The 24,979-nt window shown below is 40.3% G+C and overlaps 1 pseudogene; it reads left to right on the top strand.

The window, feature by feature from the left end:
* Window positions 1-3,064: 3,064 nt before the first annotated feature.
* On the top strand, window positions 3,065-3,256 carry LOC104395692 (annotated as a pseudogene).
* The last annotated feature ends 21,723 nt before the right edge of the window (window positions 3,257-24,979 follow it).

Below are 24,979 nucleotides of genomic sequence, written 5' to 3' on the forward strand. Positions count from 1 at the left end.
GGTGGAACTTTCAAAAATTGGGACAAGAATTTGGCAAAGGCCACCTGGTTAGTTAAGACCAGGGGATCCATCAATCGGGCTGGTCCTGCCCAGTCAGACCTTTTACATACTGCAGATGGGGATAAAGTCCCTGTGGTGTGTGAAAGAAACTGGTTGGGTAAAAGTGTTTGGGTTTATCCTGCCTCAGGCAAAGGTAAACCTGTCAGGGGTATTGCTTTTGCTCAGGGACCTGGACATACCTGGTGTGTAATGATGGAAGACGGTGAAGTACAATATGTACCTCAAGGTAATCTGACTTTGGGAGAGAATCCTTAATTTGACAGCTGGTAAAGTACAGAGCCTGTATGTAATATATGGTATGGAATAGGGGTGGAATGTCCTGGTTTGAGCCAGGATGAAGCCAATTTTTCTTTTTACTAATTTTTTTTTCCTTCAGTAAGCTTTCTTGTAGCTAGCAACAGTGTGTTCTGCTAGGCTGATAAGACAGTGGAATGTTTTTCTAACTACTGAGGCTTCAAGGCTGCACCTGCACTCTGCCGGCCAGACACTATGGGGAGACCTGTGACAGCGTCACCTGTTTTACAATGCATATAATTGTAATATCACAGAGTATTAGAAAAGTATCAAAGAAGCTATTGAATTCCAGGTATGAACAGAGACCTGAGACACAGGAATGTAACTGCCTGAAAAATGAACAACAAAGAAACAAAGCAATAGGATCAGACTGAAATATTTCAGAATTTCACAAAAGATAAGTGTTAATGTCAATATTACATTTTTACACCACTTCAGTTCATTCACTTTAGTATAAGCCCCATAAATCTATAATGTAGTCAGGCCTACAGGAATGTTCTCTGATCTGCGTATTATCTGGCACTGCTTTGCCCCTGGTACCATCCCAAAACACTAGGAAAAGAGTACTTTCTGGAGGAACCGGGTGCGCCTACCTAGGCTAATCTCAGCATTGCCAGGCTGGAGGAAAGTACAGTAAATTTTGTGATCCAGACTCATTAGAAAGAGTCAATACATTGTTTTTCTGGAGCAGTGGAATGTATGCATAGTTCAACTATGGTTATAAACACTTTATATAATTTCTGGAAATTAATAACCCATTTACTTCTCTCTGCATCATATCTGTTAAAGTAAAGATTCGGGGTGCTGTGAGATCACCCATTTAAATCTAAAACACAACAGAGGTAATTTCCCTCAATTTAACGTTATGATCCTGTACTGGGTCTGGATGGGATGAAGTTAATTTTCTCCATAGCAGCCTGTGTGGTGCAATGTTTTGAACTTGTGACTAAAACAGTCTTGATAACACAGCAGTTTTGACTGTTGCTGAGCAGTTCTTGCACAGCATCATGGCTTTCTCTTTTTTCAACTCTGCACCCCAGAGAGTAGGTTTGGGATGCACAAGAAGTTGAGAGGTGATGCAACCAGTGCAGCTGACCCTAACTGACCAAAGTGATATTCCATGCTGTATAACATCACACTTAGTAATTGCTCAGTAATAAAAAAGAGCAGGGGGGTGCTGGGATGGTAGCCATTGCTTGGAGACTGTCTGTGCACTAGTGTGCTTGAGGGAGGTGATGACTTTGAATGCCTTGAATTACTTGTTTTATTTTGTTTTTTCTTCCTCTTTCCTTTCCTTACTAAACTATGTTTAGCTCAACCTCCAAGCTTTCTTAGTTTTTCTCTTCCTATTCTTTCCCCTGTCACACTGGGGGAGGACAGGGACACTAAGTGAGTGGCAGAGTGGTGCTTAGTGGTCTACTAGTTAGTCCACAACAGAACCTCACTTCTATCAATAGATAGGGTTCAGATAGTGAGGTTAGCCAAAGCTCTTCTGCCCAGTTCCCTTTATAATCAATCGAGAGGCACAGGTAAGGACTCAGCTCACAGCTGTCCCAAGAGCTGACTTGCTGTCTTTGCCATTCCCTCTTCTCTCACTGACTGAAGAGGGAACCTAAAAGGTACCTCAGATGCTGACAGTAGTGAAGCTAGATGACCAGTGTGGAGTTGGCACGGAGAAACAACTCAGTATTCACTTCACTACTTGGGCAGATTCGGGATCCCTAGCTTTGGATTTCCCAGACATAAATATGCATACTTTAATACATACATGTGGTGATACCTGTGTACTGTGTTTCTCAGACAAGAGTCCAAGGCCAGAACTCCAGGCAGAACTCTCCCATCTTTTTTGTAAGGTTTGTGTACCAAAGCCATCAAAGAAGACTTCAGTCTGTAGAAGGAAAGAAGAAATATTTTATTAAAGAAAGCATTTCAGTCTGCTGTGAGAAACAGATGAAAATCAAACGCTTGAAAACAAAGCCCTTCTCTAACCCAGCATATTTTCGCAGCACGAGTCCTTCTCTCAAGCTTTGCTCTTCAGTCCAACAACTTTCCATAGCTTCTTCCATTGCCACAACTTTTGCAGAAGGTCCCTTGGGGCTTTGGGTGGGCTCCCTGTTGCAAACTGGCATGCGGCTGCCTTGAGGAACCCTGTGGGCTCTGGCAGTGCTTCAAGCTCGCTGCTTGCTGTAGCAGGCTCTGGCAGCTTGGGCTCCGGATGCCCTCCCTCAGCTCTGGGTTTGCTGTCAGAAAAAAGGCAATTGTTCCATTTGCCTGTCATAAGCATATAGTTTTCTGTGTTAGTCCAATTCCATGTCATTTTAGCAAAGTATAATATCCTATTCACAGTAGACAAATGATGCAGCCCATCCATGAGAATCAGACCTGCTATGCATTTTTTTCTGAGTATGAGTAGTAAATCCGATGTGCACAGAAGGCATTTAACTTCTGTTGCATGTGTAGACCACATGAGAAGAGAATGTTCAAGCAATTTAGCCAGCACTTCCTAGAACCTGTACAATTGCACAATGCTGGGCTGGCTATGTTTGGCAAACCAGCACAATGTGCAAGAACAGCACTTCCAACCATGGCTTCCTTCACAGAGACTTAAGAACTACAAAGCATGAAAAACTTTGCATGGAACCAGAACTTGTGAAAATAACAGACTTTGGCTTAGCCTGAGAAATCCGATCCAGGCCTCCTTACACTGATTATGTATCTATCTACAGGATGGTACAGGGCCCCTGAAGTCCTTCTGAGATCCACTAGCTATAGTTGTCCAATAGATATTTGGGCTGTTGGTTGTATAACGGCAGGAGTTTACACACTGAGGCGTCTTTTCCCAGCTGCCAGTGAAATTGGTAATATATTCAAAATTTACCAAGTTTTGGGAACACCAAACTAGAATGACTGGCCTGATGGCTACCAGCTTTCAGTCCCTATGAATTTTTGCTGGCTTCATTGTGTACCTAGCAACATAAAACCCCTCATACCTAAAATGCTAGCAATAAAAGCAGTGCAGCTCATTAGAGACATGCTGCAGAGGGACCCCAAAAATCAGCCAAGAGATAGTCAGGCACTTTGCTATCCATACCTCCATGTTGGGCATGCCCTGGTTGTTCAGGAGCTGTGGAAACAAAACAAGCTGCATAATAAATCATCTTTGCATATTAAGCCTGTCCCTCCAGCACAACCCACTCCAAAATCATACATCTACATTTCATCAAGGTCTTTTCAGCAAAGCCAGCCTCTTCTCAGCACTTGCTGTACCCATACAAGACAGAACTCTGGGATTAAGCACAGTAACTACTTAAAGGAGGACAAATCTAACCAACAAAAAGCACACCAAGATTAATGCTTCTTATGTCACCAGCTCAGCTGATCCATGGGTGTGTTGACTGGTCTGCAAAGTATTGTGCTCACCAGTGACATGTGGAAATACTCTCTGAATCAGTGTATGTTTCCCATGAAAGGGTGGCTAACGAGAGACAATTTGAGACTGTTTTATATACCTGTAAATTTAAAAGAAAGAGTTTTCTATGACTGAGACTTTTTGAAGGGTTTTATTTACTTTTCTTTGTATTGATTTGGATGCAATCTTGTACCTTTTTGTATAAACTAGTTTTGTTAAGTAATTTGGTCCAGTTATTTTCATAAATCTGATACATTCTCTATATATAGGATGAGGGGAAACAACACCAAGTTGCAACAGAGGAAGTTCCACCTCAACATGAGTTAAAATTTCTTTACTGTGAGGGTGATGGAGCACTAGGACAGGCTGCCCAGAGAGGCTGTGGAGTCTCCTTCTCTGGAGGTTTTCAAGACCCAGCTGGACACGTTGCTGTGTGATTGCTCTAGGTGTTCCTGCTGCACTTGGGGGGGTTGGACTTGATGATCTTCAAAAGTCTCTTCCAAACCCTATGATTCTATGATTCTATGATACAACTTAGGGGAAGCTGGCATTTTTTACTGAAAAAAGATTAAGAAGTTATTTGCTCTGGGGGTTATAGGCCCTGCTGTGCCTCTGATGCTCATTGATAACTTAGATAATTGTAACACCGATAGCTGATGTAATTCCAAAATTATAATTTCAAAATCACCCCTATAAAGGGCCCAAACAGGGCAGTAAATTGAGTACTACAAATTAGTAGTAATAGCTACGTATCAGGTGCTCAACTTCAAACTTATGTTCTAAAATGTATCATCATGATGAATATGCAAAAGGATCTCCTTCCCTGTAAAATTAAAAACATCTTTTAAGTATGAGTAGCTAATATTCTCTGAAAATAACATTCATTTTCAGGCTACTTTCTGTCTCAGATTCCCAAGGTAGTAATGCTATGAGCAGCCTTCTGTTTTGTTCCAATACCTGCTATTGTTGAGCCTTTCAGATAATTTTCTTACCAGAAATAGTTCTGGTAAAATATGTGAATTCAGGGTAAAATTTCTGCCCAGAATTATTTTATCTGGTACTATAGATATAATTTGTTTTTTCTCTTAGAACATAGACTGTGACCATATGCAGTGCAACTCTTTTAATAGTTCCTGCTTTGATTTCTGTCCTTTAGGCAGTTGCCATACTGGAGAGCTCCTGGAATTAGTTTTGGAGTCAGAAATTCTTTCTGTGTAAAAAATTTGAGTCTTCCTGCAGCTGTTGGATAGAAGCCAGCAGACAGGAGATCTGGACTTTATTGCCAACTCCTGCACAGTGCATGGCAGCAGAAAAGCTCATAATATCATAAAAGTTTGATGTGGAGGTTTTCCATTTAAGAAACAAGGCAGCAATGGTTGTTACACACTAGAACAGAATCAGAACGAAGAATATCACCTGGTTATTCAGGACAGATATGTACAGAGCTTTTTCACATTAATTTCCATGAAGAGGAAACAGTATCTGACATGGCACCTGGTCCCCTTACTCCTCTGTCTGGCATATCTCTTCCCCTTGTCCACCCCATAGCCTGGACGTAGACCACACATAACGGCTGATGGTACCACATGAGCATCCTGATTCCTTGCTCTAAACAGAAGGGAGAGCTGATCCCAGAATGGCTACTCCCAGAGCAATCTCAGGAGAACATGCTCTGTTCTACAGATGGAAAATTCTGCCACTGGGTCATAATGGCATATAGCTTTTGTTATCAAGATAGGAAAAAAGCATACTCATTATGAGTGGAATTTTAGCCCCAAGGGAAGTCAAGAAGACATTAGACTTATCAGGGTATCAGTGAAGACAGGATTTAACTCCATGTCTTTACCATCAAATTTTAAAAGTTTTCAGGTAAATACAGTAAAAGCATCTCAAAGAGAATATGAACCCCTTGGATCTAAAAGCCTTCTCATGAATTTTTCAGAAAATTTACTAGCTAGTTTCTGAAATTCTATTTTAATGGTTTGGAAACAATGATTCATCTAATGAAACTCCCACTAACAGCCAAACATGAACTGGTAAATTGGCACCATGACATTCTGCTTCATCTGGGACTTTCAGCTGATTTTGCTGTTAGTTCAGCAGTCACTTCAATGCCCGTTCCTGTAGACATTCTGTTTCCCTAAGATATGTATTTTAAATAAATATCCAAACTGGACAAAGTCAAGGCTGGGGTGGTGGCATCCAAGGTGGGCATATGTGGCAAGCAAGTGTATGAGAGAAGAGTATTTGTGGTTAACAGGTACAAAAATATACATGCAAAAAGAAAGCAATTCATTAGTTACTTGACTAGAGCAGCCAACTAACCTTCAATAACAATGCAGCAGTAGCATGGACTTTGGACTTCAAACACAACTAAGTGAGGACCAAACTTCGGTGGCTGGCTGGATAGGACAAGCAGGTGGACCTTTTTTTCCCTTTAATGGGACCTGCTCAAGACACACTGCACCACAGTTCTTCCCTGCTACTGCTGTGCCATATCCCAGGCTATCTACCAAATGTCGTGAAAACAACAAGCAGAAGCAAATATAAATATTTGTTCCTTGCCTCCTAACAAATGTACAGTGTTCAGCTAAGGCTAAAATGCCTAGCCATATGGTTGTCATATGTTTGTTACTGTGGCTTTGCTTTGTGCTAAATAACGGTTTTAGCCATTTTGAAGTTCAGAAGTTGACTTAAAGGAAGGGAGAAACCATTGGTCAAAAGTAGCTCATAAGGGGAAAATTTCTAATTTTCTCAAGGAAGAAGAAAATGCAGTGAAAGAAAAAATAATTCTTGCCTTGTAGTACAAAAGCCAAGTTAATCACAGGGTGGGCCTAATGGGCCTCAAGAGTACCAGTGAATCTTTGCACTTAATTACCTAGTCACTTGCCTAACACATGATTTTCAGTGCAATACTTCCTGAGTAAAGGTAGGTCCTAACTGAACCATTCAGTATCCAAAGACATAGTACCGGAGTGTTTTGGTCAATAGCCATCTAATGCATGCTACAGCTGCTTAACGTTGTCTGCTACTCTTTCTGGTTCTCAGGTATGGTCTATATGATCAGTAAGGTGTTATTCTGCTGCCTGCATACAGGCTTCTTCATTAGTGATGTGCTGGAGTGTCCAAGGAATCCACATGGGGCTGGCAAATATGTTTCAGGATCTGCAGGAGATCAGTGCTCTGCTGGGGGTCAGACAGGATGACTTGTAGCATTTAATACTCATGGACAAGCATCTGTATGGATGTCGATGAAGTCTAGAAAGTTATGCAGCTGACCATTCCTAAGTATCTGCCCCAGGGTCAGGTTAATTACTCCATATGAGTTCCATGGACTTTATTAACTGGACTGCCACGGAGTGCTCAGACACTAGTTCATGTACAGAAATCTGAATAAAGCTGAAGCTGAACCCGACCCTCACAGCCCATTGTCCAGAATTACTTACTTAGATCTTTCTGGATTTTAATCCCACTGTATTGCTATGGAGATATGAATCCTCTCTTCTACTTAGAAATCAGAGGAAGGATTTCGGGTTTGTAGTCCTGTGCCTTTGGTCACTTAGATATTGAGTACGACTAACAGCAGAGCTCAACTTAATTCCAAATGCCATATTCAATCTCTTTCTTTTTTTGGGAAAAATCAAGTCTCTAAAAGGCCATGTTTGCTTTGAGCATACAGAATCACACAGAATTTTTTTTAGTTGGAAGGGATGTTAAAGATAATCGAGTTCCAACTCGCTCCACAGATGGGATTCAGCCTCTATGCCCACATGCCACAGGCTGGATTCCTCTGGCCAGGACTTGTGCCCAGGCTATGCATGCAAGCTCATCACTTCCCTGCTGAGGGAACACTGACTGCCAGGACCAAACCTTTGCTCCATATCCTTTTGCTGTCTGAGCTATATCCTGACATCTCCTTGTGTGTAATTAACTTTCTCAGCTACAGTCTTAGCCAGCTGCAGGATTTTTACCCAATGACACATTTACCCCACTGCCAAAAAGGCTTTGTTTTTTCCTTCTGTTTTATTTTGTTTTGCTTTGTTTCTGTGTAACAAAGACAGCCAAACATTAGCCTTTCTTTAGGGATTCCCATATTCTGGGACACTGTACCATATACTAATCTTTCTCAGAAGGAATTCTGAAGACCAAGCAACCTCAATTACATACGTTTTTACTTCATGGCTGTGTGAGGCCAACTTCCCAGCTTTTGGTGTTCCTGGCTCAGACACATGGTCCACATTCTTCCAAAAGTGCTTTCCTCAGCTGTGGGTTATAAAGCCAGTTTAGATGGTCTCACACTCCCCTGCCACAGGCAATTTCTGCAGTATTGTTTAAAAATCTCCCTAGCATAGAATTGATAATGCAAACAGTTGGGAATCAAATGCATAGTTTAACAAAGAAGCATCGAGACATTATTCTATTGACAGAGCTGTGTAGCAGTCTCTTTTTATTTAGATTGCAGGATTAGTTGCCTTAGACAAACAATCTGCTCCTAAATCCCCCAGACTGACATGTATGCATGAAGAAAGCAGCACAAGGTACTTTGCTTTTTTTCTAGTTCTTTGAGAAATGTTGGCAAACACATAGGTGAGCAGGCAGAGGGGCAGTGACCTGAAGCCTGTGATGAAACTATATTTGAATGACAAGGGATCTGTGGCCATCGTCCCCTCTATGTCATCTTTCACATGGCACAGAACCCTCAAAAACAATTTGTGTAAAAGCTCTGACTTTGTGAAACTTGTGAAATGCACATTTACCTGAAATGGAATATATTTAAGGGTAATATATGGATAGGTATTGCATTTACTGACAATTTTTTGGTATAACACCATTTTCCAAAGAACATTTAAAAATATTAAATGTTTCATTAAAGAAGATACATATTCACATTGTGCTGGTTTGGTTTTGGCATGGTTTTTGTAGTGGGGGAGTGGCCACAGGGGTGGTTCCTGTAAGAAGCTACTAAAACCTCCATCAGCTCAGGTGGAAAGAGAGAAAAAAAGATAAAAAGAAAAAGAAGAAAAAAAGAAAGAGAGAGAGAAGACAGAAAAAGCACAAAGTAGAATTGTTGAGCTGGAGAGGTGAGAGCAGTGCCAGAGCTGAGATACTGAGGTTGGTGAGGAAGAAGAGGGAAGGAGATGCCCAAGCAGAAGTTCCCCTGAAGCCATGGAGAACATGGTGGAACATCCCCTGAGGGCACCAGGAGGGGTGAATGTGGACCTGCAGTCCATGGACTTGGATCTGCAGCCACAGATGGCCCCGTGCCAGGGGAAATGACTGTTTCTGAAGCAGCCCATGACTCTGTGGGAAGCTCATGCTGGAGCAGCTCCTGAGGGACTGCACCTCGTGGGCAGGATTCATGTTGGAGAGGTTCATGAAGGACTCTCTCCCATGGGAGAGGTTACCATAAATGGTGAGTGAAACCCTCCTTGCCCTTTGTCTCGACCCACAAGCTTCTAGTTGGCCTTTCTCCTCCCCATCCCACAGTGTGTGTTTGGGGATGGGGGAACTGGAGTGAGCAGCCGCCCGGCTGGTTCTTTGTTACCAGGTTAGGCCCAAACCGCGACACATTCTTGTGTTATTTGCCAGCTACTTGGACAATAAACCTACACAACATGTCTATCACTAAAAACTACCTGTCATGCTTCAGCCATTGCCAGTGGCTTGCATATATATATTGCAATCCAAGACAATTAGGGAGCTCAGAAAGTTACAGTGCATGACAGAATTTTTGCAGTGTTGAGAGAACAGAACGTCTATCACAAACTGCAGGGTTTTTTAACCTGCAACAACAAGCAGTTTAAAAAAAAATATGATGTGTCCTTGAATGCTTCTTGCATGGGAATTGGAAACAGCAAAAGGAACTACACAGCAACATGTGGTGCAGCTTTGAATGTGGAAAAATCCTGTTGTGAATCAGAGGGGGGTTGGGTTCAGACAGACTTCTGTAGTTCTTTCACATGGCTGAAAATCTTTCAGATGGTTGAAAATTATTTTTGTGACCAATCATGAAATCTTTCTATGTGGCTGAAGTAATGATGCGTTTTTAGCTCTGAGCATTCTACAGACATCAGGACAGAACATTTTTTACCAAGTTAGGACTAGGTAGGTTTTTTAAATTCTTTTTAAGGGTTGATGCAGAGACTCTGAAACAACAGATACACTTACACTTTAAAAGATTAAGGTGATTTATTCTGTAAAGTCAGGAATTTTTTTCCCATAAAAAAGAGAAGCTGATGTCACAGACCAGGGAACACAGATTGTACACTCCAGTGATTGTGCCCTGGATAATGTAACGCAGCACATAACTGAATGTCCTGTTGGGCACTACAAGACTCTTTCTGTTTATGTAGACTTCTCTGAGAGGATATTTTAAGTTTGTCCCTCAATTATTCTTTTACTCTGAAGTTCAGCTATGTAAAAATCACATTGTTCTACTCAAGATACCCACTCCTTTCCTCTAATAGACGTCTGATCTTCTAGCTTCAGTGCTTAAAAACCAGTTTTTCTTCACTATTCCAGGCCACATTATACAATCTCTTCAGCATGTTTTTACATAAATTGTGATTCCAGAATCCTTATTGCTAACCCTGAAGTCATAAAGAACTCAGATAAGCTTTTAGATTTTGTGATGAGTTTTGCAAGTTTCTTAGCCAGGTAAAAGAGAACCTTCTAGTTGTGATCTGAACACATTTCACATGGAACCCATGAAAGATAATAAACTCATGCACAGTTTAAAGGTGCTCTGAGACAGAATATTCAGACCATTCTAATGCCCTGCTGCCATAAAATTCTTAGCTTTGAAAGGCAGTTCTGGTCTTTTGTCTTTACTGTCTATGCAGAAGTTTTGTCAGTATTTTAATAACAGTATTTTGTGCCAAATTAATATAAAATAGGCTGAAACCTGTAATGCACTTACCCTTCTCTTACTTGAAATGCCACTTGTTATGTGCCCTAAATGTTACAGAATGCTTGTAGTGTTCATGTAGTTATGTCTTGTGATGTAAGCAGCACTCCAGAGAAAAAGACAGAAAATGTCAAAATGCTTCTCTTCACAGTATTGGTAGTGTCTGTATAAATCTTTTCATTCAGATTATAGTCTAGAAGAGCTAATGAAGTTTACCCAGGTATTTCCAAAATTGCAAGTACACCTGGATTAAGATATCCCCAGGCTCACCTCTCTTCCAACCTTCCAACCAGTTCTAATTTTTAAGCCTACGTTATTTTAAAAAGTTTCTCAGTGGAATGTGATTTCCATTTCATTAATTAGAAGGCCTCATTTATTCAGCTTCCCTGCAACAGAAATGATAATTCTCTGTCTTAATGAAGTGCAGAAGTACTTCTTACTGAGAAGATAATATTCTACTGATAGTTTTATGGTAATTAAAGAAACCATACATTGTCCACTGCAAAGATACCCACACAACTGCAGACACTTAATCCTTTCTTCAGAACAGCAGCAAAGGGAAGCCAGGCAACAATGTTTTTCTTGAGCAGTTCATCTACTTCTTAACCTTCCAAAAGTGAAATCCAACTGGGCAAAATGGGATATACACAGGCCTATATGCTACTTAGTTCATCTTAAATGCCACTTGTGTTTGGGAACATGACTCTCAATTGTTGCACAGGCCTTGTGCATCCCATCATAAATAAGCTATTATTAGGGATTATAGATTATGATATCTGCTCTGATTTCAGCAAAAATTCCCAGAGTACATACTGAACACAGGTGAATTTCCACACTAAGTTACCCACCACTTCACAGATTAAGTTTTGTGTACTCCAATAAAAAAATCAATTACTGTATTTCAATCTGATTCACAGAAATTAAGATGACATAGGTGTTTTTCTAAGCTTGAATTAAGTGTAAAAAAATCTGACAGTTGCACCTAAAATATGTCATAGGGATAAGGTTCAACGGAAAACCACAGCACAAATATCAACTAAAGAAGTAAAAGTATCCAGAAAAAATACATATCTGTTCAATACTTACCATTTGAGCAGGAGTCAGGGCCAACTGCTTTTGACACAATAAGCAAAGCTAAAATCTATGTTGTACTTAGCTACTACTGTTCTGATATTTTTTAAAAATCTCCCTATGCACATAAAATAAACCATGTGACTTCTTCACTAACTTGCATTTTTATAAAGAAATTGATTGAAGTACAGACTCAGAGAAGCAGAGATGATGACTGATACAATTTTTTGTTTATATGTTTTCCATGTTTTTCTAAACTTGCCTGGATTGTTTAGTACAGCAGAGTGAACCTAAGGCCTTCCAAGTAATTCTTAGGTATTAGTGTAAAAGAGAAAGACAATGTCATTGCAGTAACCAAGACAGGAAGGATGGAAAAAATATGCAAAATCTTGTCTCTGTACAGCTCAAGCCCTACAGAAACACTTTTCATTGAAGAATTATTTATTTATTCATGTATTCATTTTTAAGCTTCACATCAGCTATAATTCGGAACTTTATTCCAGTAGTGACTAACTCTCTTTCAAGTTTATTTAGGTATTTTTTGTTGTGGTTTTAAGATGGACTTGGAAACTGACATGACATTTTTCAGCTTTGTGTTACAGCTAAACCAGAAGGATAACAATAGCACTATTTTGCTGTCTCTGCAATTTCTCCTATTTTTACCTTCTCTCCCTGTAAGTATCAAGCAGTTATATTGGCTTGGTGTGAGGCATGCAGACTTTTTAGCCGGTAGTAATAAGTTGTAACAGTGGACAGTACTCTTATCTGGGCACTTCTGACTCCCTGGACCAAAAAGTGAGGTGCCCAGGAGGTAGCTCACAGCATGAAACCAGAAGATTTGAGTTCAGCCCCAGTGGGATCTTTAGACGAGCACCACCTCTGTTTGGAAGTTTTACGGCAGACAGAAAACTGACAGAAACACAGATAGATCTGACATTTCAGGGAGGATTCAGGGAGGGCAGTCAGGACAAGCTGTTTTTCATCTGTCCTGTGGACAGAAATCTCATTGTCAGTTGCAAGGCATGGGGCATGCTTCTGAAGCACATCTGCTGCTTTAGTTTCATCCAGAAAACACCAGGTTCACACATTCTAGCATGATGCTGCAGCAAGAACCACAAGGGAGACAGTGGGAGTGATCAGAAGATTCCCATCAAAAGCACACTCATGATCTCACCTAAAACACTAACACAGTTCAGTCTGAGCTTATTTCCTAGTCTTTTGACTTCCACCTTGAAAAATTCAGCAGATGAAGTTCCAGTAGCATAACAGGCAGAAGGAAGAAAACTGATCTTTTAAAACAATTGACCCTCTCTCCTTCACTGACTGAAGCTGTACAGGGAACGCTAACAAAGGAACTAAATATTATTCTACTCTTCCCTCTCAGTCTGTTGTGTAGTAGAGAGAAAAATCTGTGTTATAACTGGACTGAGGATTGGGTCCAGCAGTAAAGAGTTTCTCAAGGGATCTTCAGGAGCTGATATGGCTATAGAACTGCTCTCTACCTAGTTAACTTGTTCTTTCTGTTCCTAAGCAAGTTCACCTGCCTGACCAGAGAGGAAGTTCTTTCAGTTCGCCTTCACCACCCTAATACTTTCACTGGTCTCTGCCTTTGCTTTATCTAATGTCTTTTTTTCTTGTCTTACCCACCACTGCTCTAGTTCATATTTGGTATACTGTCAAAGATGCAGTAAATGAAATTTAGCAATATGATTAAAAGTCACTGGTGGATAAAAAACTGAATTTTTTTAAAACGTAATAATTTAGAAACGAGATTTTGAAATCTTAATGTGTCTTTTGTGTTTCTCCCCGTTCCTGAGACTGCTTGTTACCATTGCAGGACCATTCAAGAGAAGACTGTCTCTTGCCTTTTGCTTACAGAATGGGCCCTAATGATCTCTGGAACCTCAAAAGATTACTGCATTGCAATCAACAAGCAAAACAATAATGCACAAAAAGAGAAGAATGAGTCTATCGGACAGAAGGATGTAGTTCTTCTACTGCATAAATATAATAATATTTGACCAAAATTTCTCATTCAAGTTTTCATTGCCAAGGAAGATTTGGTAGATCATTTTGACCCAGACAAAACAATTACATAATTGTCTGAACTATAAATATTCCTGTTTCTTTCTTCAACCTTGGCTTGCATTTCTTTTTCTTCTACATAAGCAACACTATTTCATTCTGAAAGATTCAAAGGGAGTGAATTTAAAAAATAGTAAATAAAACAAATATAAGATAGATACATAACACAGCCCCACTATGGTTTATCTAACCCTCATTAGTCATGAGAAAAGAGTCCTGGGGTCTTACAAGGGTTATACAATTTGGGTAGATTTCCAGAGATTATGAAGATTGAGACTATAGCCTTGACATGAATTAATGGATAGTGTTGTGCAGTTGACTCGTAGTTTCATGTGTTTGTATGCTTGTTAAACAACTTGGGAGGTTAATGAGTCCAAGCGCATACTACAGATTCTCCACATAATTTTAATGCCCTTGAGACAAGAAGATGATGCAAAAAAACCTCTTAGCATGTCCTGATAAATGGTAGGAGAGAATTTTAGAGGAGAACATACTGTTCCAGGGCCCCACAGCAATGCAGATGTGTCACTCTTCTTTATGTAGTGCTGAAGGCTGGTTAAGTTGCAAGATGTAGCTGCAGAGGTCAGCCGTTTCTCCCCTTTCCAGAAAGTTTATTGAAACCTTCATGCAGTGTTTTCTCCAGCTGTCAGATCCTCAGATCCTCAAAAATAACCATATTTATGCAGTAGAAATAGGCTATTTCAAAGTCTTCTTCCACTCCTGATAGCACAGTGACACTACTGATTTGTAAGTGCACTCTCTTGGTGTGGAGTCTTTATTTCATGCACCATTTCAAAGGGTGAGCAGGGATGTACAGCCATCCTTCCATTCATCCAAACAGAGCCTCAGGGCTGGGGTTTTATTTCTGAGTGTGCACTAGTAAGAGGAGAGATGAATGGCATGAAAATAAATTTTAAAAAATAAATAAAAAATATCATATATTAAATTTTTAATAAAGCACTGATTTTTCTCCATGGCAGAACTTCTTGAAAGAAAAGGGGGAAGTGTCCACCAGATCAGCCTGCACCGTTACTATAACTCATCTGGAAAAGCCAAAGGTCACTTCTAGTGGGATGCCAGCAAAGCTGAAACTTCATTTCAATACAGCCTGTTCCAATGGATTCCCTAGTAAATAAACAGCAGAAATTCATGCAGTGGGATGACTGTTGTCCTGCTGGGAGGCAAAGCTTGGTATTGAAACAGCATGGAGGGAAATGCAGCTCTAGAGAGTAGGTGAAACTCCTGGCTCTAAGCCCTGTGTCGGATTACATATCTGATTTTGTGGCTTCTGTTACAATGAGCATGAATACATTTTTAACTGATTTCTGCGGCTTACAGAAACCTTTTAGACAGTCTTTGCAACTCTGGACCACCTGATTTGGCAGGCAGAACTGCTTTAGTGTGTCACTGGAAGACCACCAGACTTTATAACCTGGTTTGAACCACAAAATATCTAAAATTCTACAAATAGAATCAGTCCAGCCAAAATTTCTAGACCAGAGAAGTTCAGAATAGCGGTAGGGTGCATGTGAATACCAACAGTTTGTCAGGACCTGTACAGCCTCCCCGCCTCCTTCCCTCCCTACCAGGCAGTCGGCTGGCAGCAGGCAGGGCTGTCACTCATGGCAGGAGCTATGGCAAAGGGAAGAGCTGGGCTGCCTTTCCTTGGGGGCTACCTCAACCAAGGCTGCTGTCCTCAGCTTGGCTGAGTCTTCTTGCAGCCACGTCTGACCCCAGTTCTCCTCAGCAGGCCCAGATCATGACCCCCCCACTGCAAACCCAGCAGGGACCCCATTCCCACCCCTCACAAGAGGTGTTCAGTGCTAGGGCTGCCCCAGCACCCTTGGCTACCTGCTCCTGGCCAGAGTTGGATAGACCTAGACCCCCATGGGGATCACCTGGCTTCTGGGGAGCCCCATGTCTCTGAGCCCTGACAAGGAGCACAGCTCCCAGCCTGCCACTCCCCCCACACCACACCACACCACATCACAATCTGGCTGAGGGAGAGGGGCCATGGGACTTTTTGGAGGGCCTGTTGTGCTGTGAAAGGCTGAAAACCCAGGAAAATCCTAGAGGTGCTCGGAACAGTCAAATGGGGAGGTTTCTGGGAAAGTACTAAGTAATTGCAGGTTGACCATCTAAATCCTCCATACTAAATTTCAGCACTTCTTTTTTGTCTAAATCCAAAGACTTGTTCAATTCACCACAAACAAAAATACCTACAAACCAAGTAAGTTGAATAAAGAAAAACAGTGGGCAACTTTGAGTAGTGTCTAGTTTTGCTGTTGAAGGGACAACCAGGCAGTCCTTTTCTAAAATTTGTCCCTTTTTACTGATGTCTCTATTATGTCGATCATGTTTGCTTAAATTTACAGTACCCCTTAAAATCAGCTTACTGTCAGAAAGAGAGAAGTCAAAGGATTGGACCACAAGCATTAAGACTGCAAGACAACCATGAATTTTGTGTTACAAGACTTAGCTTCCAGTCTCACTCTTCCGAATACTTCAAGCTTAAAAGATTTTGGGGAGAGTAGCTTTAAAAACCACATCCATTTCATCAAGTTGCACAATAGCTTAGCTATCAGTAAAAATGAAAAAAATACGCTGCACACACTGACATTGTTTATGGGATTTAGGACTCTGAAAGTAAATTCGTTATCAGAGTCCTGGCCTTAGTAGATTTGTTGTACATCAAACAAACAAACAAGCCAGAACAAACAGTATCAGCATACATTCAGAAAGAATTACCACCTTAAAGCATTCTTAGCAGTAAAATTGCCTCATTATTTGTTTTACAAGATTCAGGGCCAGGAAGCTCTTCTTTAGTCTGTTTTTAAAGGCAGAATATTGCCCATCCTTCCTGCAGGGCTCCCATTCTTTTAAAGACCTCATCACCTCATGCTTGTACATAATGGAGTTGTTTAACTGTGGCACTAGGTGGTCTAATGAAGTATTACCGCACCATTTCTTCAAGGACTCCATTGGCCATTTGTGTCATTTATCCTTCTCAAAATCACAGTGTTTACTTTGGACTGCTTTGCTGGAATTACTCCTTGGCACCTGATTGATTTGATGAAAAGAAGCACAGGCCATCAATGCCCCTTGACCCCGTTCAATAACAGAAATGTCTCACCAAGGGCTGGCAGCCTGTGCACACTCCAGGCACTGCTCCAGGTTTTCCCCAAGAAGCAGTTCTTTGGTGACATGTAGCCTGCTCAGAGGAGTCCTGTTGACATCACCATAATTGGCTTCCCTTGCACACTGGCAGTAGGAGGTGCAATTCAAGGAGACATAAAAGGCATGGGAGGGTGGGGGAAGGAATGGTCTTCTGCAAGTCACAGATCACATGCTTTGTTTCTCCTCCAGAGTCAGAAACCAATTTCTTCGAAGCCAAGCTAGGGAATTGAGGCTGTCAGCCAGAGAACTGCTGAGAATCCAGCTGAGCTGCTATTGTTTGTTTAGTTACAACAATTTTTCTCAGCTAGGACCTTGAGAAAACTATGTGTTTGGAGAGGCAGGATGATGCTGCTGCTGCAAAGTACCAAGTATCCTCATCTCCCCACTCTGACTGCAGTGGGAGCTGAGAGCCCTCAGCACTTCATTGTCAGTGGTCATCACCTCGTGATTAGGCCCATGGACAATTAAAGTTTTCACATATTCCCACACAGAAGTGATGAAGAGTTGCAAACATGACGTTCTGATTCTTACTGTTACGAAGTGTGACTGCTGAAACAGTTATATCCACTTTGAATATTTGTCCACATGGGTACTCTCACTATTTCCAATACAGCGTCCTGTCACCTGGTCACACTTCTGGCTCATATTCAGCTGTCAACTAATATGGACAGGTCCTTTTCCTCTGGATTGCTTTCCAATGACTCTTCCCCAAACCTGTAATGTTGCATGGAGATTTTGTGACCCAAGTACAGGAACTGACCCTTGGCCTTCTGAAACCTCGTATATTTGGCCTTGGCTTTCCATCCAGCCTGTCCAGATCCTTCTGTAGAGCTTTCATACCCTTAAGCAAATCATCTTTTATAGAGTCACAGAATGGTTAAGTTGGGAAGGGACCTCTGAAAATTGTCTAGCTCAATCCCCTTGCTTCAAACAGATCCAGCTGGAGCAGTTAAGAGATGATTTTTGGTTTATTGATGAGGTTTCTTGTATTCCAGCCATGACCTATATATCACAACAGTGTTCCTAAACTTTTAGGAGATTATTTGTATCTACTCTAATATTGTTAATACCTCTAGAATTAGCAATGTCAAGAGAATGCAGCTGCGGGGATCCAGAATCACAGCCATTTGGGTCCATCTGTCTGGTCATGCTCTTTTTGCTTAAGCTCAGAAATAACTTGTTAATGAGTCATTCTACTCAAATGTCTCAGTGTAGGGGTGTGAGTAAAGTGAAGGTCAAGTTGGATTAAGTTGATCCAGTGAACACAGGTAATGAGCCTTCTGAATCAGCATAGTAAGAAACAAAAACTTGCTCTATTTGCCTGCATAATATTAAGGGCACCTTGAAAAATCTTTATGGGATGATTTTCTTAATACCTTACTAGGAGTGTGTGAGAAAAATGTTCTCACTACAAGACCATCCAGGAAAATACATAATATCTGCAGCATTATAAGCACCTGTGAATGGAGCACAACAGGAGAGATGCTTTTCTTCTGGATCCTAAAGAATAGTTTTGTATGTGCATACCTCTTTTGGCTTGGATTTGATCTTTTCAGATTTTTTTGTCCTATTTTATATACCTACATTAAAATAAAAACTTTGGTTTTGGATAGTTTGGGAGTTTTTCACTAAATGAAAGGTAAGTATACAGAGGTAGGCCAAGTATATTCTCTGTCTCTCAGTTAAATCTAATTTCTTATTTGGTTTTGTTTTTGTTTTGTTGTTTGTTTAGGATTTTTTCCATTTATTTACCAGAATATCATCAGTCTCACACATCTGGAAATGGAACATTTCTTACAGCCATAGCTGCACATGGGGCATTGTGATACTCAGACCAAATGGTCAATACTTTATGACCAGTAATCCCTAGGGAAATATGGTTTAACAGTTGTCCTCAGGTCACCATTAACAATATCAATTCATTTCTATTTCTGTCTTTAATAAACCTCAGTATTTCTTAGGTATGAACATGGATCATTTGCCTTCATTCTGTTCTGAAAGGATTAAGAAAACGGAAAAAAAAATAAATCTCCAAAACAAAAGGTATGTAAGGGAAAAATACCACCTCTGTAAACTGACTGTGCGGAGCATAACTTCTGTATTTTATGTGTACGTTTAATTCTTCAGTCTGCCCTTGTGAAGGTGAAGCAATCATTTGGCTCTCTGGTTTTATAATCTATTTAATAAAAAGCACACAGCAACAAAGAAGGACTAGCATCTGGCTTCTGATGCATATACCACAGCAGTTCCCTAGGGGATGCTGCCAGGCATCTTAGGTGCTTCAGATACTGGCTAATGATCCCTGCATACTAGATCCTACAGTTCTGCAAGTACTGATTATGACCTTGGGCAGAGTATTTTTCTCCCCCTCCCCACCTTTTTTGTTTGGTTTGTCAGTCCCTATAAAATGTTGTGCAATTTTATTGCTGCTGCTTTTGCTGCACTCATTCCTCTAAGACACATCTGGTATGTTACATGTCTCCATCTGAAAGACTTCTGCTGGCTTTCCAATACCTTCAGTAAAGTGGTATTGGCATAGGTACTTTAGAAAGTGGAGGTCCCTTTGCAGCACAAATCTTCCCAATATGTCTCTATCTACCACTGAGTCAGTAAGTTTAGTGCTGACGTTTTTGCGTATGACTATTTTGAATCAGCAGCTGTGCTTTTGCTAGCACAAATTGTGCAAGAAGTTAATTTTTCATTGTGATTTGCAGGCAAACTCCTGTGTATATGAGGTCTTTGTATATGTCTATATACTAGCTTGTCTACATGCAAGTGTACTTAAAAATTGATACAGGCACAAGTGCTTTGTGACATACTCAGGATGAACAAAATTATTACCCTTGATGCAGTAATCAACAGAAAGTTTATATTATTGATTTTATTAATTGAGTTTCCTAAAGTTTTGTGCCTTATGGTTGAACCATGCAAATTCAGATGCCCTCCCCACTCCTCACCCTGCAATGTTTGTATCATCACAAGGGCCAAGTGTTTCCCTTCTTCCAATGGGAGCATCTCTGGCACTCATGAGGGTCCCTACCTCTTTTTTAAAAAGTAACAAAACTATTTTCTGTATCGTATACAGAGTGTGTTTCATTCAGTATAAAAATAAGGAGGAGATTTTTTTGCAACATAATCCTTGAAGTTTTACCAATATCAAAGTGGACTATCATCCGTGGAAGATAAAACAAGCAAACCTTAGATAGATCAGGTGGCAAATACATTTGGCATTCACATTTTCTTATTAGACAAGTTTAAAGAAAAATCCCTTTGGCTTAATATACTTCAGGAAATTAATATTTAACCTGAAGAAAAACGTTCAGAAACCCCAAATCATTTAGAAACCCAAAATATGTAGAAACCCTTAAAAGTTCGCATCAGGACCTGCTATTTGGTGTTGTGGGATCTGGCAATTAGTTCTAAAGATTCCTCCTATTAGCCTTTTTGTCTTCATCCTTCTCTAGCTTCCTGCTCAGCACCTGCTGGTCTGTCACACTATGAGACTCTGCTTCCCACCACTTTCAGCATTGCTGGGCACTTCTGAGAACTCTGGCAGGTAAAAAGGGGAGGATTTTCCACTTTTTCTATAGTTAATTCCTGGGAGAATTTAAACAACTTCTCATGTGATAGGGACATTGCAATACAGAGTGCAAAACAGGTGTCAAAGCCCTATCTAGGGTTATTAAAAAATACAGATATAGCAGGAAATCAAAATGTTCTGAGATGTTTTCTGTTTGAATTAACTACTTTCCATGACTTTGGCTTAATTTCACATTTCCAATGCAAAACACTTGCAATATAACAAGTCTCAGGATTTTTGCTAAATGGATGTTCCTCAAATTTATGAATATGTATGAAAAAGTGATTGTCCTAGTAAGAAAAAATTGACATCAGTTCGTCACTCATGGGCAGGTTTATGCAGAGTAAGCACTGAGCAACAGAAGAGCTACAGATGTCTCAGATATTTGCCAGTTCTTACTTTACTTATTAAGCAGTTCACAGTGAAACATTTATGGTTTCTTGTAAAATTAAACTTTCTTCTTGAAAGTTCTGCATTTTTAATTATTTAGACATCACAGTCCAAAGGTTTTCCAAGCTACTTTTCAGTGTTAAAGCTTTTCTAGAATATTACAGAAAAGAACACAAAACCATACATCAGTACAAACTTTTCCGGATCAATCTTCAATTGTCAACATTTTTAATTAATAAATAAATAATTAAATAATTATTAATTAATTAGTTTGATTAATTAATTGATTGATTACTAATTAATCAAAACTCAACAGAAAAAGGAAGCTTCCTGTTTATAAGAAGGTCTTGTGTGCAATTATAGAAATTAATGCAGTAGTTTTCTAAGGAGCCTTTTATTTCTGAAAGATCTGCAAAAACTATAGTGGCCCAAATCTGTTTTGGGCAGGACCTAAATAGCTGATACTTAGTAACAGCTGATATGAAATAGGTTGTGATTTACCAACTGCATTGTTAAATCACAGTATTTCATTATCTATTGGAAGAAACAATGCAGAGAAGAAAGTATGGATGTAATTATGGAACTAAACAATTGTCATGGTTTGGGCCCAACATGACAACAAAGGAACAGCCCCATGGCTGCTCACTCAACTCCCTCCCCCACACACACTCTGGGATGAGGAAGACAAAGCTCCTGGGTTGAGACAAAGGAGAAGGAGGGTTCTTCACTGATTAAGGTTCTGGGCAAAGCAGACTCAACTTGGGGAAAAAGTGATAATTTAATTTTATGCTAATCAAACACACACAGGACACAGACAACACACAGAGCAGGCCTTGCATATGTTACCTCACCCCTCACTTCTTCCTGGGCCCAAATCACTTTGTTTCCCAGCTTCTCTCCCTCCTTCCCCCCAGTGGCACAGGGGGACAGGGGATGGGGTTTAGAATTAGTTCACAGGCTGGTGGTTCTTGCCACGCCATCCTCCTCAGGATTCCCCACAGTCCCTCCTGCCTCCCCATGGGGTTCCCCACCCCACAGGAGAGGATCCTCCATGAGCCTCTCCATGATTCCTTCCCGTGAGGTCTGGACCTGCTTCAGCCTGGGCTTCTCACAGAGTCACAGGCTGCTTTGGGAACTTCCAACTCCCCTAGCACCAGAGTCTTCCAAAACAAAACAAAACCAAACAAAAGCAACCATGACATGAGTATTCCAGAAATAAGAAAGTAAAAAAAATAATATATATGCATCATTAAGAAAAAAATTTAAGCACAGCATTCAGGTGTTAAATTTAGAAGTAGACTGCAGATAGATGCATTGGCATAAGGACAGGGGAAAGTATTTTAAATACGGGCCGCACAGCAGATGCAGATCTGCAGACCTCAGCATTTGAAGTAACTCTGTGGGCTTACCACATCTTCCCGTCTCCTCTGTAGGGGACTGCATGTGTGTAGCTGTATGCAGGATTTCCTACCTTGGCTGTTTCTTTGGTTGTCACAATGGGTCATGCAGAGGCATGTCACAGGTGCCAGCTCTGCTTTCAGTAAGTCAGCTCTACTATTTCTCTCATCAGAAGGCAGTCAATGCCCACTGGAGAATAACAGTTCCTCCCTGCTGAAGGAAGAAATGGTTCTGACTAGAACCTTCCTTCCCGAGACACATGATTTCAGTAAAGACTAAATCAAGCATTAGGTCTTCCACACAGTTAAGAATGACTGGTAATAAAAAAAAATCAGCTTCTCACTTTTATTCAGATAAAGTTACTAAAGATGGAACTGGAACACAAAAAAAAAAACCAACCTGTAAGAGCTGAAAAGATTTGAAGCAGGAAGACCCTTCAAATGCTGCATAAAAATGGATATTATCCACTTATTTTCAAATGAAATTTATTAAATATTTTTACCTCTCTTGAAAATATTCTAGAAACATTATCTTAGTAATTAAAAGTCATAATTAGTTCTGCAGCATGATTCAACCTGCCAAATCTAACAAGTTGCCAGAAGTGCATTCTTTTGATCTGCCTCTCCAGCATAGCAATCTATGATTGGATGAATAATCAGAATATTTATATGTAAATAAGTGAATATGGAAGCCTTCAAGTAAAATAATTTTTATGATTGTCTGTCTCAATTTCTCTTAAAGGGAGGGTAATTAATTGCTAGATATTGGTTTTGGCATACCCTGAGTCATTGGTTCTTTATGACACGCAGATTCTTCCCTAAAATTTGTATTGGATGCTGTCACTACTTTCAAGAAGGCAGCAGCGACTCCAGGAAGAAAACGGAATTGATTAATCCATAGAAGACAGTCTGAGAGAAACCTGCCTCACATGCAACTTTAATTCTGGGTCTGATTTCCTTCACATATATAAAAAGGCATTAGTCAATAGCTATCCACTGCAGCAGCTGACAGGGCACACAGCTTTCCACCCTCTCCCTTGTTTTCTTTTCTGTCAGCATGATTTAAAGAGGGGAAATCAGCTCTCAAAGGGAGTGCCAAGAATGGATCTCCTAAAAGTTACTGAATGACTGTGTAATCTCAATGACTAAAACCAATTTCTAAGTTAAAAGTTACCATATTACAGCTGTTGCTAACATCTGAAGTGTGATTTGAATTGCATGCCTCCAGCATCCTAAGACTGGTGTATTCAGCAGTACTTCCAGGAGTCTAGAAATGCTTAGCAGACATCTAGAAAGGAATTAACTCATTTCTAAAGTAACAGTACCAAAAATGTTTGTCTAGCTCTACAAATATCAAGATCGATGGGCAATTATCAGTGATCAATGACAGGATAAAAGGCTGTAAAGGATCTGTTTGATTCATTTGGCTTATACCAACTGTGACCAGTAGCAGATGGATAGGAGAAGCATTAAGAACAAGGCAAGCACAGAACGACACTTATCTTTTGCAAAATATGTAAGGGGATGTGTGACATGTCTATACAAGAGCTGGACAGAGAGACTTGGAAAAGGCCATCACCAAGGCTGGCTTCCTGTACCTGAGTAGAATTACAACACGACAGCTGATCTTTGCAGCAAGCAAAGAAAATTCTTCTACCTTTATTGTATTGCATGAGCTCATTACAGAGACAGGAACAAAAGCACTAAAAGCAAAGCAGTTTGGTTTTATTTTCTAATACGCACTTTTATGATGAAATATATGCTATTCACTCCTTCCCAAAGTCTGTGAGAAATAAAGCCTTTCATTGAGATCAAACAGTAAGAGACTTGAAACTGGTAAAAGGATACTCTATGTGGTATATAATCAACCTCTAGAACTCTTAATAGGTCAAGAACTGGGATTAAAAATCCAAGACATTTATATGAATGAGAAGAATATTTACAGCTATCTTAGTGCAATATCAGCCATGCAGGCATGAAAGCAGAAACCACCGATTTATTGCCTGGGGCTAGGAATGAGGTTTTCCTTCCAGGCATGGCAGTATACGATATTTAATGATAAAGATTTTACACATTCCTCTGGTGCATTTAGTACTGGTAAATTTCAAGAAGCAGGATAATGGACTAGATGGACCTTTGGTGTAATCAGTCCCAGGTTTCTTTTGCTTCAAAGTCCCCCTTCCTGATCTACAAGGGTGGTCTTCTCCACATTGGGAAAAAGGTTGTGCCAAGTTATGACATAGTTATTTATTTTTCAAATGGCTTTAGAGAGCAGATGTTCTCATGCAAGCCTTAGAGCTCTTCCTCTATAGAGGTTTGCAGCACAAGCCAAACCCTGGAAACTCATCCAGATATCACTCAAGCCCATAGCAAGACTCCCACCAAGCTGACCAGGAGAAGGATTAGGGCCACTGACTGTGATACTCTATATTCAGTTGCGGCCCCATTGTGTCGCTAGCAAGTAGCAGACACATAAGTTAGCATTCATGATGCTTATATTTGGGCTGCTCAATGTGTAAAATCACAGGTATAATCCTTGGGTGGATTTTTTTCATTCTTTTCTGAAGGAAACCATGGTAAATGTATTAATCTTATAACTGACAAATCCC

The sequence above is a fragment of the Chaetura pelagica genome, unplaced genomic scaffold, assembly GCF_000747805.2.
Source record: "Chaetura pelagica isolate M959 unplaced genomic scaffold, ChaPel_1.0 scaffold551, whole genome shotgun sequence".
NCBI classification, from domain to species: domain Eukaryota; kingdom Metazoa; phylum Chordata; class Aves; order Apodiformes; family Apodidae; genus Chaetura; species Chaetura pelagica.